The sequence below is a fragment of the Mustela erminea genome, chromosome 6 (assembly GCF_009829155.1).
Source record: "Mustela erminea isolate mMusErm1 chromosome 6, mMusErm1.Pri, whole genome shotgun sequence".
Taxonomy (NCBI): Eukaryota; Metazoa; Chordata; class Mammalia; order Carnivora; family Mustelidae; genus Mustela; species Mustela erminea.
The window spans coordinates 57539665-57554331 of NC_045619.1; the positions used below are offsets into that span (position 1 = coordinate 57539665).

The window sequence follows — 14667 nt, forward strand, 5'->3', positions numbered from 1 at the left end:
TTTCTTTTTTTTTTTTTTAAAGATTTTATTTATTTATTTGACAGACAGAGATCACAAGTAGGCAGAGAGGCAGGCAGAGAGAGAGGAGGAAGCAGGCTCCCTGCTGAGCAGAGAGCCTGATGCGGGGCTTGATCCCAGGACCCTGAGATTATGACCTGAGCCGAAGGCAGAGGCTTAACCCACTGAGCCACCCAGGTGCCCCACAAATTGCTTTCTATAATAAAATGCAGAAGGTTTGAATTTCCCAGCGCCAATCCAGGAAAAAGGGAGTGAGGAGGAGAGATGGGAAGAGGAACAAGAAGAATGGCTCGCAGCTGGAAGTGATACAGAAAGAAGTGGCCAGTGAGAAAGGCCTAGTGGGATGAGGCTAAAGACTTGTAAGAACAAAGATGTATAACATAAATAGAAGTTGCTTGTGTTTTCCTTGAAGACAAGATGCCTCACTTTATCCATGTAGCTGACTCTCTCTGAGCGTTCTCTTGTTGTTTTCAACATTATAGTACACAAGACCAAATGTCTGCCTTTGTGATCACTGTATGCTAGTGGGAATCTAAAACTGAAAACCCAAAACTTCAGTCAAGTCTGTGCCATCCACCGCTTATCTGCTTTGTGGGAATTACGGAAAGGTGCTTGGATCTGCATCCAGACTGACAGGGTAAGAACAGAAACAGGATGTCTGGGTGATTTGCCAATGCAGGAGTCTGAAGTCAGAGATGATCACGGTAACTCAAGACTTCAGGATTTACCACAACACTGGGGAGGATTTTTAGACTTTCTACTAGAATGGAATGAGATTCAGAAGAACCTTATCTAGGTCACAAGGTAGGGTGATTCCTGAATCACTATCACAGACCAGGGCTGCATCTCCCAAGTTAGCACCAGAGCTTGAGATGGGTCAGGCTGACAAGTTCATTTCTTTTCCTTATCAGAGTCCTTTCCTGCGGTATTCCCCCTACCCCATCCTAAGAGAAACTCTATTTAATCCTTGAGCAATGTTTCCTCTGCCACCTTCCCGAGCCCATGTTGTACAGTATTCCTTGGCGCTCAGGAAGGGCTGGCGTAGGTGATGGTTACACACTTGCCAGGAGTAGTTAGGAATCTGTTCAATTTCCTTGTGACTCTTGGGTTAGCTCCTCCCTCCAGGTGGCTGTGTCTGTATACTATGAACGGGAGGTAAATGTTGGAGTCAGTAGTAGTCGTGTTTCTCGGCTGTAACCACGTTGTCTACCTTCCAGAAATGGCTTGATTTGTCTTCTCTTACCTCAAACACAACAGACAAAAAAGGGCACAGTCCATTTCCTAGGCTGCCAAAGAGGGGTTAGCTGGGCTGATGTGTCAGTCCTGAAAAAGGAACGCTGTATTTTCCTATAGAGAAGTCAGGTATTACTCTTGTTTTTCCTCCCTGGGGTGGCTGAGGGGGTACTTTCTCATTGTTATATGGGTTAAAATAATAGCTTGGGAAAGAAGGAAAGAAGACAGTGATCAGTTCCCTGAAGTGTAAACTCCTCATAAACAGAGATGGTTTTATTTATTGATGCTCCCTTAGCAGGTGGTTGGAAAGGCAGGAAAAGCATTTAAAAAACAGAATGGTATATCTGAGATAAAGAAGAGCATGAGTTCCAGGAAGTAGTTTGATATTCTTAAACAAAACCCCCCCAAACCCACAAAACTTGGGGCTGGATTTTGAATCTTGTTTTGGCTATTTCCTAAGCCTATGAGCTCAGGCAGATAACCTACATTTGCTGATCCTTGTTTTTCTCATTTCTAAAATAAATTAAATTTCTCTTCCAGCCAATAAGCCTAGCGGGGACCCTTGCTGGAATCTGGACATGGATCACTGTGCCAGATGATTGATGGGATCGGCCCAAACAATATCACTTACCTGGTATTGAAGAGCCACATTGGGGGTAATTCATTCTCAGGGACACTGCCCATCACTGAACCATAGAGCTTAGTGGCCATATTATTCAAATCTGATTCTGCACCGGCCCATAAATACATGTTTTAGTTCAGGGGAGAAAAAGGCCTGGAATGAAAAAGTGAAAGATCAATGTGACAGCAGAATATTCAGCCCGAGTTATCATTTCCTAGCGGCCCCGTAATAGACTCCGTCACATACTGGAGAGGGATGCTATTCCACACTTGGTCAAGATGGACACACCGCTCGGGGACTCTGGGGATCCTGGATGGTTGTGTCAGGGCCTGCTGGAGCTGTGGCAGCACCCAGGTGGGGACTTCTGTGTGTTAGCAAATTGCACCTGCCAGAGGCCAGGACCCACTAGGGACCCTCATACATTGTGCACCTGTAGAATACGCAGCATAAGTAGGCTTACTGGACAATATGCAAGGCATGCCCAGCAATTTTCAGAAACATGGGAGCAACAATAAGTAAAAATTAACTTACTACTGTTGCTGTGAACTTTGCAGATTCCAGTGTGGAGAAGTTTAGGTTAAATAAATTAGAAAAAGGTATTATAAAGTGCTTATCACATACTAGGTCCTCAACAGCTGTTGGTTATTGTTATTCCAAATGCCCTTCTCTAAACAGCAGAACTGATTAATCTTCCCTTTGCGTCACTTCTGTGCACAGCAGGTATTTCTTCTCTCACTTCAATTAAAATCGTGTTTAACTGAACTTAACTGAAATAGTTAAGCATATGCCAGCTTCACTATATTAGAAAAAAAATATGATAGTGAAAAGAAACTTCAGTTGTGTCCAAGAAATGATGATATGTCTAGATGTGGTTTAGAAATTATCCCTAAAGCAAATATTTGAAAATCGACTACGTTTATGTAGATAGACTTCTTTATTGCCTGAAGTATATTTACAGTGAACCAGGATATATCTGAAAGAAAGAAACAAGTTCTGAAATGTAGAGTGGTAGATATTTCTTTTCATGTTATATAGGAGGAAAAATTAATTTGTTAAATGTTTAAAATTTGGCAAAATTTGAAGGATTTGTTCATCAACAAATGCCTGATGAAATAGGACTGGATTCAAAGTGGTAAGAAGATCAGAGGGGAAAAATTCTTCTTAATGCTTTAAGATTGCAAAAATCAGTTGCCCCTGGGGCGCCTGGGTGGCTCAGTGAGTTAAAGCCTCTGCCTTCGGCTTGGTTCATGATCTCAAGGTCCTGGGATCGAGCCCCGCATCGGGCTCTCTGCTCGGAGAGGAGCCTGCTTCCTCCTCCCTCCCTCTCTCTCTCTGCCTGCCTCTCTGCCGCCTACTTGTGATCTCTGTCTGTCAAATAAATTTAAAAAAAAAAAAAAAAAATCAGTTGCCCAAAGACACAACATATCAAGTGTACTAAATGGAAGCACATTGCACACATATGATTTTTCTTTTGAAACTTGAAAGAACTTTTATAGTTTTGCTACTGGAATAAAATATAAAATATCAGTTTTGACTTTACAGTTATTTTATTTTTGTATTTCAGAACCAAGATTCTTTTCTCTGTGGTCTCAAACATCTTTATAGGCTTTTAAATTCTCTGAGATCTAGACAGTGATTAAATGACCCTGATAAGTAAGGGTATAAAATAGACATGAGAAAAAAGCCAAGCCCATTTACAGCCATCACCCACAACATCCCAGTGAAATAAGCAAGAGTGTGTGAGGTTTTTCCCAGAGAAGCAGAAGCTAAGTCAACAAAACAAAGTACAAAGCTGTAGATTTGTCTGGAAAGAAAATACAATCACACTCATGATGGGAATGTGGGACTGTGAGAATTCTTGGGAAAATTTTAGAGCGAGAGCTTTAAGGGGTAGATGGAAACATAAACATGAAATTAGCAGGAATGGTAACGATGAGGCAAGAGGTTTGGATTTTATTATGAGGAAATGGAAGTCAGTCGAGTTTCTGGTGTCAGTCTTCTTGGTGTTATTTATTGTCATATAATGCGTGTGGTGCTGCTGATGGAAACTTGAGTTTAACTTTAAAAAGGGAGTCAGTGGGTTGAGCCGCTGCCTTCGGCTCGGGTCATGGTCTCGGGGTCCTGGGATCGAGGCCCGCGTCGGGCTCTCTGCTCAGCGGGGAGCCTGCTTCCTCCTCTCTCTCTCTGCCTGCCTCTCTGCCTGCTTGTGATCTCTCTCTGTCAAATAAATAAATAAATAAATCTTTAAAAAAAAAAATAAATAAAAAGGGAGTCAGAGATGACAGCAGTTGAGATACAAGTTTCAAATTCTCCCTGTTCAAATTGAGGGATTCCTAAAATGGTATATGCAGATGAAGAACAAGAAATGCCCCAGTGGAACATGTGAAAAGCATAGTGAAGGATGGAGAGGATTGAGGACCTAGGATAGAAGCTCAGGAAAGACGAACAGAAGAAAAGCATGAAAATAGGGGGCAGGGGACAGAACTGCACTTCATCAAACCAGCTTTGCCTCATTTCCTGATAAGTGTTCACTTAAAAGATTTCTCTATGTGAGGCAGACAACAAATAGCATATCTATATTTAACATAGATATTATTGGGCTTGAATAAAAAAGCCTGAAAAATCATGGGAGGGTCACTGAAATATAAGAGGGAGGAAGCTTAAGTGGCGTAAGAATTAACACCTTCCTTTCACTGAGCACCTACTGGGCACTTGCTACTCCAAGTGTCCTGTTTATAGTCATTATTTAATTGACACACCAACCATTATTTTGGAGATTTTATTATCTTTATTTTGTGGAAGAAGGAAGCTCTTTGGGTCCAAGATTACACATGTGCTAAGTGATAGAGCCAGAATTTGGATGGATTTTGCCACACTCCACAGGCAAAAGTCTTTCTCCTCTGAGCCTATTAATGGAGACTGGAAGTTGGGAGCTGACTGCAGGGCAAGAAATCACACCAACTCAAATAACAAAGAAAGAATTTAGAATTTAGTCAAATTGTGGAAGCAACCAAAGTATCCATCAATAGATAAATGGGTACATAAATATATATTATATATATATGGTATAGCTATAACATACAATTTTATATAGGAAAAATAGAATATTAGTCAGTCATAAAAAAGAATGAAATCTTGCCATTTGCAGAAGACCTAGAGAGTAAAATGCTAAGTGAAATAAGTCAGAGAAAGACAAATGCCATATGATTTCACTCATATATGGAATCTTAAAAAAATATTTATTTATTTATTTTGGAGAGAGTTTGGGGGAGAGAGAGAATCTCAAGCAGTCAGCACTGAGCATGGAGCCTGACTTGGGGCTCTGTCTCACGACCCTGAGATCATGACCTGAGCAGAAACCAAGAGTCGGATACTTATCTGATTGAGCCACCACATATGTGGCATTTAAGAAACAAAACAAACAATAAAGAAGCACACTAAAAAACAGACTCCTAAATATAAGAATCTATTTTTTTTTTTAAAGATTTTATTTATTTGACACAATGAGAGAGAGACAGAGAGAGCACATGCAGGGGGAGTAGCAGGCAGAGGGAGAGGGAGAAGCAGGCTTGCCACTGGGCAGGGAGCCCGATGCAGGGCTCTATCCCGAGACCCTGAGATCATGACCGGAGCCAAAGGCAGATACTTAACCAACTGAACCACCCAGGTACCCCCAGACTCTTAAATATAAATAACAAACTGGTGGTTACGAAGAGGAGGTAGGTGGGAGGATGGATGAAAAGAGGAAAGGGGATTAAGAGTACACTTATCTTGATGAACACTTAGAAATGCATAGAATTGCTGAATCACTGTATTGTATACCTGAAACTAATACAACTCTGTTTGTTAATTATATTAGAAAATAAAATTTAAAAAGAAAACCTAAATAAGTTTGTTAATTATAAATAATAACTTTAAACCCATTCTTTTTCTTTTTTTAAAAAAGATTTTATTTATTTATGTGAGAGAGAGAGCATGAGAGGCTAGAAGGTCAGAGGGAGAAGCAGACTCCCTGTGATGCTCGGAGCCCGATGTGGGACTCCGGGATCATGATGGTAGCTGAAGGCAGTGGCCCAACCAATTGAGTCACCCAGGCCCTCAACCCATTACATTTAAGTATCAATATATTTTAATGGAAAAAACTGTATTTTCTAAAACCAAAAAAAGTTGATGGGAATTATGGCATTGTTTTATATTTTTGTAAATCTTTTAATAGAAGACAGCTGGATTCATTTTTTTCTTTTTTATAAGCAACAGAAATTTATTTCTTGGAGTGCCTGGGTGGTTCAGTAAGTTAAGTATTCAACTCTATTTATTTAAATTCAATTAATTAACATATAGTGTATTACTAGTTTCAGAGGTAGAGCTGGACACTCGACTGACCCACACAGGCATCCCTGACAAGTAACAGTTTCTTAAATGTTCGTTGCAGTTTGAAATCTTGAACCATATCAAGGTACATTCATATTCTTATATATTAAAATCTATTGGGCTATCATATATATCATGTATCAGTTAATTTGGAAATATTGTTTATACTCATGCAGATTTTTCAAATGTTAACACACTTCATTATCACATTTCAATATCAAAATATCACATTTGGGGTCACCTGGGTGGCTCAGTGGGTTAGGCCTCTGCCTTCGGCTCATGTCATCATCTCAGGGTTCTGGGATGGAGCCCCGCATCGGGCTCTCTGCTCAGCAGGGAGCCTACTTCCCCTTCTCTCTCTGCCTGCCTCTCTGCCTACTTGTGATCGCTCTCTCTCTCTCTCTGTGTCAAATAAATAAATAAATAAAATCTTTAAAAAATATATCACATTTGTTATATCATCCTTGATCTCATTAGAAAAGTCAATATCAGGAAGATGTCAAGCTCGTAGTAGCTGATCCAAGTTTTCCAAAATTTTAATTTTCACTTGTGTGCTCAAATTTCATCAGTGGTAACAAGTACTGTCAGTGTGTTCTTAAGGTGACAAGCTCATTGGATTTACTTTTTGAGAAAACGTCTGCTAAACCCCAAGTCTGAATAATCATAATTTTTCCTTCAAATACAAATGGTTTCCACAAAAAGGTGAGTAGTTCAGCTTGCAACTCGGTCACACAAATGATATGTGGTGAGTGAAGAATGCAATGACCACTAGTATCATTTGGGGATTTGTGTTGAGGTACAGTAGTCTTACCTACTGTTGCTTCTGAGCTATTAACACTAATATCAACAGAAGAGAAAAAGACGAAAAGGCAAATGTCATCTTAGTATTCTTTTTTTTTTCTTTAAAGATTTTTTATTTCTTCATGTAACAGAGAGAGATCACAAGTAGGCAGAGAGAGAGGGGGAAGCAGACTCCCCACTGTGCAGAGAGCCCGATGTGGGGCTCGATTCCAGGATCCTGAGATCATGACCTGAGCCGAAGGCAGAGGCTTAACCCACTGAGCCACCCAGCCGCCCTGTCATCTTAGTATTCTTATGAAAATAGTTTTCCCTTTGCTGACCCCTTAAAGTATCGTGTGGACCCCTACCCAAATACACCAGACGTTGAGAACCACTACTCTATGTGATAATCCTCTTGCCACGTTGCGGGTCTCATCTCCTATCACTTCACCCACTTGAGGGCCTTGGCATCAGCTGTTCCCTCTGCAGGCAGCTCTTCACAAGATGGTGTCCCTACTGTTAACAGATTACAGCTCAAATGGCACCTCCTAGAGGCATTTCTTTTGATTACTCCGTTTAAAAGATATCTCTTTCCCTTAGTTATTCTCCATTATATCACCTTGCTTTATTTTCTTTATGAGTTATAACCATTTAATTATTTAATACTATCTTGTTAATGAATTAATTTGCTTCCCCCACTAGAATTTAAGCTCTGTTAATTCAAGGAATTAATCTCTTACTCATTTCTCTATTTCCATCTCCTCAAACAATGTAGTCATACTTTGGTAAACATTTATTTAAAAAACAGATCTTTTAAAGGACTCTGAGGAATTAAAAGGGTGGACTTGGCAGTAATTTGAAAAGTACAAAGTCATATAAAGTTAGTTTATTATAGTTTTCAATATTAATTTCTTGATGACTATAATCTCCTATTTCCCATTTTTAAATGATTACAATCAGACTTTCATATTGCCTTCAAACAAATATAGAACTTATATTCTTCTATTTTCCCCTTCTCATTGTTACATTTGGGTGAAGTGCAAAATATTTTAGGATATAGATGATGATAGAAAGACACTTAATATACACCTCTTTACTCGTTAAAAAAAAATTTCTTCTGTAAAGGCTAAAAACTATGAACATAATCAAACTTAGGAATATCTGAAATCTTTACTATAAAGAGACTTCTTATTCAAGAACATGGTTAGTCTGTCCTTTTATTTATATCTTTATGGATGTATCTAAGTGAAATTTTATAATTATATACACAAGAATATCATACATTATAATTATTCATAATTTCTATATATTTGTTAATTGTAAGTAAATAGCAAATCATATTTAAATCTGTAATTGTTTGTGGTTAGAAATTAAAAGGTTTTGGAGCACCTGGGTGGCTCAGTGGGTTAAAGCCTCTTGCCTTCAGCTCAGGTCATGATCCCAGGGTCCTGGGATCCAGCCCCGTGTCAGGCTCTCTGCTCGGTGGGGAGTCTGCTTCCCCCTTCTCTCTGTCTCTGCCTGCCTCTCTGCCTACTTGTGTTCTGTCTGCCAAATAAATAAATAAGATCTTTAAAAAAAAAATTAAAAGGTTTTTATATTGATCTTGTATCTGACAACTCTGCTAAACTCTTATTACATACTAATTAATGTAGTTGATAAAATAAATTTTCTGTATGTGAAAACATTGTTAACTAAATAATATTTTTCTCTTTTTTCTTTTCTTATTATGTTGTTTTAAACTGGAGTGGGGAGATAGATTGTGCATTTTAGTTTGCCTATGTGGGAAGGTAAGGCAATTTTTATATGATTTGCCCTCCTTTCTTATTTCCTGTTTTTACCTGACAGTATACATATTGCATTGTTTTTTATTTTAAAGATAATGCTTTTTAACATTTCATCACTAAGTGTGATGTTTACTCAGAGGATTTAGTTTTATTTTATTTAAATTCTTTTATCATGTTAGTGATATTTTCTTATATTACAAGTTTTCCAAGTTTTTAATCATAAAGCAATGCTTTAATTGTATTATGTTTCTGCATCTATTGAGATGATCAAGTACTTTTTCTACTTTTATTTTTTAATGAGAAAATTATATCAGCATAGTTTATCATGTTCAATTTTCCTGCAATATTTGCATTCCTGGAATATATCCCCCTAGGTCATAATATATTTATTTTCTTATTTACAGATTGTGAGATTTGGTTTGCTGATATTGTACTTGGATTTTTGCAGCCATGTCTTGAGTGATACTGGTCTGTAATTAACCTTCATATGAGAAAGGACTATTTTTATCTGGTTTGGGGTGTCAACATTGTTAAGAATCTCATGAGTTGAGACATATTATTTCTCTTTTTATTCTTTGAAAGAGTTTGTATAAGATGGGAATGATCTGTTTTTAAATGTTTATGGAAGGTATGTTTTGTAAAACAAACTCAAAAATGTAAAAATAACAAAGGGATAGCTAGATTTCCCCTTCTGCAATAGAATTAAGAACTTCTACTCATCAAGTACACTCTAAAGGGAGTGAAAATACAACTCAGAGAACTAACTGTACTATGTGTAATTGCCAAAAGATTAATATGTGCAGATTACCTTAAAACATCTACAAACACAGGTGCCTGGGCAGCTCAGTTGGTTAAGCATCTGCCTTCAGCTTAGGTCATGATCCCAAGGTCCTGGGATGAAACCCAACGTCAAGCCCTGCTCAGCAAGGAGATTACATCACCCTCTCTTAAGAAAACCCCAAACATCTACAAATCAATATGAAACAAGCAATAAAATATTAAGATGATCTATATAACTTGATTCTAATCATTGTCTCCCTCTATTCTGTTCCATTCATCTTTCATAGGTAACAATTTTTGTTAGTTTTACTTTAATTATCTCAGGTTTTTAAATGCATATGTATATGTATTATATTATGAATATATATACTGAATATAAATATATATATATTCTTATTTAACTTAATTGTAAAAATCCTAGAAGTATTTCCACATCTGCACATAGACAGCTTCTTCATTCTTATTTTTAAAACAGCTGCACAGTATTTCATCCTGTAGATTTTTCATTTATATTGTAAGAGCCAGTCTCCTATATTATGAACATGGATTTCCCATCTCTATTAGAAATATCACTACAGAGTGACGTGCATGTGTTATTGTACAGTTGTATAAGTGCTTATGAGAAAAAGATTCCCAGAAGGGAGATACTTGGGTCAAAGAGTAAATGGAAGCTATAGTTCTAGTAGATGTTGCTGGATTACCTATCTTGGCCTTAGGTCATGTGAGGCAATAACCCCTGGAATATGCAAGAGTACCTGGTTCTTCATAGCCCCCATACAGAATCTGTTGTTCAACTTTTAGACTTTGGGTTACTTAATAGGTGAGAAATTATATTTCAGTAGAGTTCTAATCACATTGCTCTTATTAAGAGATACGTTAAGAAGTACCTGGGTAGCTCAGTCGGTTAAGCAACCCGGGTCCTTGGGATCCAGTCTCACATTGGGCTCCCTGCTCAGTGGGGACTCTGCTTCTCCCTCATCCTCTGCCTCCCCCCTGCTCATGTTCTCTCTCTTGCCCTCTCTCAAATAAATGAATAAAATCTTTTTTAAAAAGTTATATTAAGAATCTTTTTAGATGTTTAAAAAAATTCACAAGCTATACAATTTTAGGGTGACAGGACTCTGAAGTCTCCTGTCTGACTTCCATTGATCTTGTCAAGAATTCATCTGTCTAATCATGATTTTTTTTTTTTTTTAGACTTTATTTATTTATTTGAGAGAGAGAGAGAGCAAAAGCAGAGGGAGAAGCAGTGGTAGGGGGAGAGGGAAAGGGAAAGAATCTCCAGCAGACTTTATGTTGAGCCCCTTGTGGGGCTCAATCCCAAATCCCACCACCCTGAGATCATGATCTGAGCCTAAACCAAGAGTTGGATGTCCAACCAACTGAGTCACCCAAGCATCCCAATCATGATTCTTTTTTAAATTTTCTTTCTAAAGGTTTTTAAAAACCATCTTTTTGTCTTTTGGGTTCTACAGTTCTACCACAAAGTTTCAGGCTATTCCTTTTTGTTTTTCTATTTGGGATTCATTGATAATTCTGATTAGGAGCATTGGTTTCTTTGATCATTCCTGGATTGTCCTAAGTAGTAGCTCTTCAAATATTCTCATTCTCTCTATTCTTCCTTTTTTTAAAAAGTTCTATTAGAGGTATACCTTCTTATTTTAGTTTCTATAGTTCTTTTTTTTTTTTTTTAAAGATTTTATTTATTTTTTTGACAGAGTGAGATCACAAGTAGACAGAGAGGCAGGAAGAGAGAGAGGAGGAAGCAGGCTCCCTGATGAGCAGAGAGCACGATGTGGGGCTCGATCCCAGGACCCTGAGATCATGACCTGAGTTGAAGGCAGAGGCTTAACCACTGAGCCACCCAGGTGCGCCTAGTTTCTATAGTTCTTAATACCACTCTCATATTGTTTTATTTTTCCATATCTGTATTGCATTCTTCAAATTCATCTTATAGCTCTCCAAATCTTTTTTCGGCTATGCCAAAGACATGCTTAATCTGTACATTAAGAGTTTAACTTTAGGAGCTGTAATTTTAATTTCTCTAAGGTTTAGCTTTTTTCCCCTAATTTACTAAATAAGTTTTAGCAGTTTATCATGTTTTTTAAACCCCTCTTTATTTTTTTTCTTTTTAAAGATTTTATGTATTTATTTGACAATGAGAGCACAAGTAGGGGAAGCAGCAGGCAGAGAGGGAGAAGCAGGCTCCCCGCTGAGCAGGGAGCTCACTCAGCACAGGGCTTGATCCCAGGACCCTGAGTCAAAAATGGCCACTTAACAACTAAGCCACCCAGGCACCCCTCAAACCCTTTTATTAGAAAAATAAAACTTACTACTCTTGTAGTGTGTGTGCAGAATCTGGAGTGCTATCCCCTATTTCATTCTTGATACTAGTAATTTGTCTTTTCTCTTTTTTTTTTTTATGAGTCTTGCTAGAGTTTTATCAATTTTATTGATCTTTTCAATAATTGTTACCTTGATTTCTGTACTATTCTGTTTTTAATGTCATTCATTTATTGCTCTTATTCTTGTTTTTTTTTTTTTTTTAATCCACCTGCTTTAAATTTACTTTGCTCTTCTTTTCCATGTGAAGCTTTTTCACTGGAGACTTCCCCTCTTTTCTAATGTATTCATTTAATCTTATAAGTTTCCCTTTTAGTAATGCTTTACTATATCCCATAAATTGATATATTTTCATTTTTTAACAATTTAATGCGTTTTTAAATTTCCTTGAGGTTTCCATTTTGAGATAGAACCATGTAGAAGTGTATTGTTTAGTTTTCAAGTGTTTAGAGATTTTCTTGTTTTCTTCCTGCTATTGATTTTTAGTTTGATTCCATAATGGTCAGAAAAAATACTCTGTATGATTTAAATTTTAAAAAGTATTTTGAAGTTTGTCTAACGGCCCATGAACACTTGAAAATAATGTTTGTTGTTGTCGTTGGGTGGTATGTTCTATAAATGTTGATAAGATCTTGTTGTGTGATGGTGCTATTGACTTGCATATCTTTGCTAATTTTCTGTCTAGTTGTTCTAACAACTATTGAAGGACGGATGTTGAAGTTTCTAGTTATTGTTTTCCTTTCCTTTCCATTTGTTTTTGCTGCACATATTTTTCAGCTCTATTATGTGGTGCAAACACATTTAGCATTAATATATCTTCTTGGTGGATTAGCACTTTTATCATTATACTATGTTCCTCTAGCACTGGTAGGGTTTTGGGGGTTTTTTTTGGCTCTGAAGTTTACTTTATCTGATATTAATATAATCCTTTATGGTTTCTTTTAATTAATGTTTGTGTGATAGAAATGTTTGCATCCTTTTACTTTCAACCTAACTACACCTTTACTTAAAGACCTAACTACACCTTTACTAAAAGAAACTTAAAATGAGTTTCTTTTAGATATCAAAGTCCTATTTTCAGGTCTACTCTGCGCAGATTACTTTAAATTTGTTTATTTGGACCATTTACTTTTGATGTAATTACTGGTATGTTGGGGCTCATGTCTGACATTTTTTTGTTTGTTTTCTACTTATTCTGTTTTCATTTTTTGTGTTTTATTTCTCTTGTATTCCTGTGGGTTTCTTGAAAGTTTTGTGGAAGTCTATTTTGGTTTATCTATAGTTTTTATCTCTATGTATAACTTTTTTTCAGGTTGCTCTAGGTATTACCTACAAATAACTTATCATAGTTTACTAATGTAACTGTTTGATCAGTTCAAGTGAGTAACAAATACTCACTCCCATTTACAATTCTTTTAGCCTCCCCCATTCATAATATAATTATCTTAAATATTTACTTTGCATATATATTTGGAACCAAATTACATAGTGTTATAATTTTTGTTTCAACCATCAAACATAGTTTAGGAAACCTAAAAGAAAAAACTGTATTGTAATTATTCATATTTTTGCTTACCATATTCTCTCTTCCCATGTGATATTTCATGATTCCTTTAATTGTTTTAAGTTTAAAGGACTTCTTGAGTCATTATTTTAGAATGGGTCTGCTGGTGACAAATTCTACTAGTGTTCCTCCATTTGAGAATGTCTTGAGTTCCCCTTCATTCCTAAGTGTATTTTCGCTACAATTATGGGTCGTCCGTTCTTTTTTTTCAGCACTTGAAAGTTGTGCCACTTTCTGGCTTTCATAATTCCTGATGTGAAATTGTGCTGTCTTCGGAATTTTCTCCTGAATACAAGGTGTTATTTCTCTCTCACTGTTTTAAAAAATTTTTGTCTTTCAGTGTTCAGGAGTTTGATTTCAATGTGCCTGGACAGAATTCTTTTTCGGTTAACCTCTTTAAAGTTCATTCAGCTTATTAAATTTTGGTTTACGTCTTTTGCCAAATTTGAGAAGTTTCAGATATTATTTCTTTGAATACTTTTTCAGCTCTCCTTTTTCTTTTCCTTTTGGGATTCTAATGACAAGAATGTTGGATTTTTGCTATATTCCTATAAGTTCCTGAGGTTCTGTTTGTTTTTCTTGTCTATTGTCTTTCTGTTATTCAAACTGGGTGTTTCTATTGATCTGTCTTCAAGATCATTGATCCTTTCCTTTGTCCTCTATGTTTTGCTTTTCTGCCTACCCACCGAATATTTTATTTGTTAATGTATTTTTAGTTCTAGATTTTACATTTGGTTCTTTCAGCAGGCCTTATTTTTTAAGAGCAATTTTAGGTTCATAGAAAAATTGAGCAGAAAATACAACAACTTCCCATCTGTCCACAGCCCCTCCACCTCACCACATGCATAGCCTTCTCCATTATCAACATCACACCAGAGTGGTACATTTGTTATGAGTGATGAACCTAACTTACACATTATTATTACTCAAAATCTATTGTTTAAGTTAGGGTTCACTCTTGAAGATATACATTCTTTAGGTTTGGACAAATGTACAGTGACAAGTATCCACCAACATAGTAGTCTACAGAATAATTTCACTGTCCTCAAAAAATCATCTGTGCAGTTCTTTCTTATACCTTCTGTTTCTTTGATGAAGTTTTATTTTTAAATTTGTTTCAAGTGTGTTCATAATTTTACATGAAGTATTATGGTGGCTGCTTTAAAATACTG

At 36.7% G+C, this 14667-nt stretch overlaps 1 protein-coding gene across 2 annotated transcripts in view; it reads right to left on the reverse strand.

Annotated features, from left to right (window-relative positions):
• Positions 1 to 14667, reverse strand: part of GUCY2C (guanylate cyclase 2C) — a 130871-nt gene that overhangs the window by 77691 nt on the left and 38513 nt on the right. For both annotated transcript variants that reach the window (XM_032347404.1, XM_032347403.1), the window contains exon 3: positions 1883 to 2026. The gene's annotated coding sequence lies outside the window, so the exon portion shown is untranslated. The remainder of the gene's footprint in view (positions 1 to 1882; positions 2027 to 14667) is intronic.